Source organism: Mytilus edulis, chromosome 1 (genome assembly GCF_963676685.1).
Source record: "Mytilus edulis chromosome 1, xbMytEdul2.2, whole genome shotgun sequence".
Classification (NCBI taxonomy): Eukaryota; Metazoa; Mollusca; class Bivalvia; order Mytilida; family Mytilidae; genus Mytilus; species Mytilus edulis.
Window position 1 is genome coordinate 10,198,808 of NC_092344.1, and position 5,027 is coordinate 10,203,834.

The 5,027-nt window shown below is 29.8% G+C and overlaps 1 long non-coding RNA gene across 1 annotated transcript; it reads left to right on the forward strand.

Moving 5' to 3' along the window:
• Window positions 1-308: 308 nt before the first annotated feature.
• Window positions 309-1,482, forward strand: LOC139519177 (uncharacterized). The gene is made up of 3 exons (XR_011663534.1): window positions 309-416; window positions 864-980; window positions 1,250-1,482. It is a non-coding gene; the product is annotated as an uncharacterized lncRNA (long non-coding RNA).
• The last annotated feature ends 3,545 nt before the right edge of the window (window positions 1,483-5,027 follow it).

Sequence of the window (5,027 nt, forward strand, 5' to 3'; positions counted from 1 at the left end):
AAGTGTAGCTTATTTGAAAATGATAATAAAAAATATAGGTCACCGATGAGTTAAAAAAGATATTTCAATTTTAATGCCAAAAAATGGCATTTTTGCACCAAAGGGAGATAATTTGGAGCTTTTTCGATCATAGATACATTTTAAAAATCATCTGGGGCCAGTACGAATGAATTTTTTTGAATGATTTTTTTAACTATATGATAAATTTACAACTGATAAAGTAATAAATAAAATTTGTAATGAAAAAAAAAATGATTTTTTTTTTTTTTTGAAATTTTTATACCCTCGAGCCTTCTTAAACAGAAACATAAAACATTAATAGCTAGAGTAACACGTGATGGTTGGTAATAGTTAGTTAGCTATAAAACATAGGACAGAATAACTTTGTGTGATTTAAGATCAGACATTTTTGTAAGGTTAGTAACATATATTAGTTTTATACTTGTGATTAATTGAGTTCATTATGCCATACGCCTATCGAAAGTGATTATCACTGCTTTTCTATGCGTGATTATTAAAATATCTATACAATTACTGTATTTTGATGATGTAAATATGTGATTTTAATGACTATTAACAACGGACGAAGTGAATGTCACTTAAGTTCTTTTACGAACTTATACTTTTTTTTGTTGCAGTTCAGTGTTTCTTTTGTTCCTTTGTTTCCCTCATACAATTGAATTACAATGTAGTTTTCCTTGGTTTTAATTTGTTACCCGGATTTGTTTCTCTTAATCGTTTGTGACGTTTGAATAGTGACATACTAATTTTGCCTTTTTCATGCTTAAACAATTCTGATAAAAGCCAAAATATACGATTATACATATAATTTGTTTTAATTTACCCTCTATTGTCTCTTTCAGTAAAGATGGATAACACTAAAATATTCCATCTTCTGACAGCAATGGCATTAGTTATGTCTGCGTCAAGCTCTCCACTTTATCCAGGAATAGATGCTGACACCAAGGAAATAAATACAAGTAATTGTTATAGTTTATATTTTGGCTCGCTTAAATAATTCGAGGTGGATGATGATAAAAGGAGATTGGGTTATACGTTAATCAGAACGCAATGCGACAACTTAAACACAAAAACAATTTTACTTATATATTAAGGAACCATCTTCGCGAGTGAGATTTCACTATAGCGGAAGCACTGTGCAGCCGTTGATTCGAAAATTACACCGGAAAACTTACCGCTACTAACTTTTTTGACTACAATTATTGCCACTTTTTCTTTCTTTTTTTAGTGCTTTTGTTTCCACCTGCGGTCGGATGTTGCTGTCCTTGTAAAAGTTGGTGTACCTGCTGCTGCGCTGTTCCATTCATTTTTCTGGAGGCTAAATAATGAAGTAAAATCGATTTTCTTCTAACCAAGTGATATCAACTTATATTAATATTGATGTTAATAATATACATGTTCTCTTACTGTGAATTCTGTCTATTTGTATCCTATTTTTACAAATAATTATAAAAAAAATTATTATTGTTATTTATTCAACATGTTTCTTTGTGCGTAATTCACAGTTGATATGCTGTTGAATCTTTTCACAATGATGCAAAAAATTAAATCACATAAATACTGAACTCCGAGGAAAATTGAAAACGTGAAGTCCCTAATCAAATGGCAAAATCAAAAGCTCTAACAGATCAAACGAATGGATAACAATTGTCATATTCCTAACTTGGCACAGCTATTTTGTTATGTAGAAAATGGTGTACTGAATCTGGTTTTATAGCTAGCTAAACCTCTTACTTGTATGACAGTCGCATCAAATTCCATTGTATTGACAACGATGCATGAACAATACAAACACACATACTAGTAAAAGCTAAAGATTTCAAAAATAGGGGTACAGCAGTCAACATTGCGTTATAATCTTAATTACAATAAAAACAAACAAATATATGATGAAGAAACACAATAAGGAATATATCAAATTTTACAACAGCATGCATTGCTTTCTTATTTTTGTATTCTTATTTATTTTAAATGCAAGCCGTAGATGTTACATAAAAAATAATGACTACATTTTAAGATATAATAATTCTGCTTTAGAAATTTGGGTCAATGCCACTCCTGGTGGAGTTTTATTTCAGCATACTTTGTCGGTAAACTGATATTTAGTCACTTTCTATAAAGTTATGAGATTTGTAATTTAATTCATTCACCACTTCACTATCAAATATTGGTTTCATGACGAGTGATACGAAAAATCCAAAACTAAAAATATTTCAGTGCACGCGACCTGGAATATCCTTTATTGTGTACTCCGCTTTAGGCAATAAGTGTTATAACATTAACGGTACCATTTTTTTCTTCTCCAGATGTGAATTTCGACTATAATTGTCTCGTCATTGATGCTTGCGGCCAAAATGTAAGAAAATTAAAGATTATCAAAAGGTTGAAGTGCTATAAAAAAAAAAACCACTCTAAGATGAACACTGAAAAATATACGTTAACATCCATTCTGCAATATTGATACGAATCTAAGAATTTGGATACTATAATATCGCATAAATGATTTTTTTTAAATTATAAATGATTTTTTAAAGTAAAAAATTTCAGTTTTTATAAGTATTAAAAGGTCAGTTATCAGTATCAACGGAGTCTCTGATACTCATAAATCAGACATAATATTTTATAAGAAAAAACGATTTTATACTATTAAAAAAATGATATAAGTCTTTAATATTTATAAATGATTATTTAATATTTACAAAACTTAGGGATACTTTAATAATTATAAATGATTTTTTTAATATATAAAAAATAGAAAAACATTTCTCAACGGCTTGCCATACTTCTGACTTTCTTGACCCTTAACCATAAATATTGGACCAGTTATCCACATAATCTTATTAAGGTAACTTACTATAACATCATTCAAACATTTATCAATGAAATTAAACACAACAAAAACTAGGACGAATTACTATATTTGTTTATTTCAAAACTGTTTTAATCTGTTACGAAATGAGTCAAATATAGCGACATGTTTTGCTAACATAATTTTTTATATTTTTAAATCAAAGTGTAAATATGTTGTGCAGTTTATATGATGTTTCATATTGTGAAAAAGACCAGTACGGTAAATCAATTTCAACTTTCATTACTGCAGGGAGAGCTAAAATTGAATTTGAAAAAGGAGCAGTAGTGAGTTCTTGTTGCCTTTTTTGTAGATTTTTCAAAGATATGAAAAAAATTAGAGGCTAGTGGCTCACAAGGGTCCACACATAACTTTTAATCTTTGTAATTTGCAAGATAAGTATCACGACGAGGATACGCTGCATGAAGTCATACATTGATTATAAATCACAACGGCATCGTTTACAAGCATTCTCTTCAGAATATTTATGTTGCTAAAATGACCTCTACCGAATAGTCGTGAATAATAGGTTTTATGTCGGTTTTACTGTTTTTTTATCAGGTTGACGTGTGTTGTTTTCATTTTGTGAACCCTTATATCTATAGGTTTCTTAATTTGTACTTTATCGAGGATGTCAATAAAGTAGTATACCGCTGTTCAAAAGTCATAAATTGATGAAGAAAACTAAATTCAAAAGGAATACATCGGCCTATAATGTGCACAAATTAGTAAATGAATACTGTTTAAATATGATACAACATGTATGAATTCTATGAATTCTCGAAAATAATTGATTGGCAGATTGTTATAGTAAAACCTACGCGAATGAAAATATTCAGACACTGCATAGCATGGTTCAATTCGAGTAGAGTGCAATGTAGATATTTGTTGTTTATATTGTTTCGGCTTTTGTATCGTTCGGGTGAATTTAATTTCTTTCGTACCAGCCTTGTTTCAATAATTATACTAAACTCTTTTACCTGTCATTGGCATCATTATTTCCTAAATCATTATATTTTCTGTCCAAATGTATGTATACAAAATATAACACGCCTAACAATGAGAGATACAATATGCTTTCAATACAAAACAATAATAATCAATGTCCATATCTTTCACATTGTGGTATTGAGACAACGTTTTTTTCCTCCAAAGAAGAATAATTTTTAAATGTCTATTATTACTCATTGACACGTTTCTGGTAAAAAATTGAGTTCTTTACTGAACCTTTTTAGATTTTTACGCTTTTAATCAAACGGTACCATAAAACAGTAAAATCACAAAAATACTGAAATTCGAGGAAAATTCAAAACGGAAAGTCCCTTATCAAATGTTGAAATCAAAAGCTCAAGCTCATCAAAACGCATTTATACCATCAGAACAAATTTTGTTGTAAATTCTGAATGATGATACAAATTTGGAGAGAAAATGGACATAGGTTGATGCACATTAAACATAAATCTCACAACTATAAGGAATTTAATAGTTATCAAAGGTACCTGGATTATTATTTAGTACGCCAGACGCGCGTTTCGTCTACATTAGACTCATCAGTGACGTTCATACCCAAATATTTTTAAAGCCAAACAATTACAAAGTTGAAGAGCATTGAGGATCCACAATTCCCAAAAGTTGTGCTAAATACGGCTAAAGTAATATATGCCTGGGATAAGATAATTTAACAGCGACTAAACCATTAAAAAAAACAGAACTTTAAGGTTGGTTCTTGTCCAAATAAGAGATGTTACATATTTGTTTTTCGTTCATTTTTTTACATAAATAAGGCTGTTAGTTTTCTCGTTTGAATTGTTTTACATTGTCTTATCGGGGCCTTTTATAGCTGACTATGCGGTATGAGCTTTGCTCATTGTTGAAGGCCGTAACGTGACCTATAGTTGTTAATGTCTGTTTCATTTTGGTCTTTTGTGGATAGTTGTCTCATTGGCAATCATACCCCATCTTCTTTTTTATATGATATAACGGAGAAGAAAGTACCAAGTGAACTGTACATAATCATAAATCGAAGAACTAAAAGGAAAAAGTATGAGAGACAATCATCTACATGAATGATTCAAAACATAATTGTATGAACTCGGTTATGTTTAATTAAAACAATATGATTTCTGTTCTTTTTTCTAAGGTAAGTATTCGAAAATAT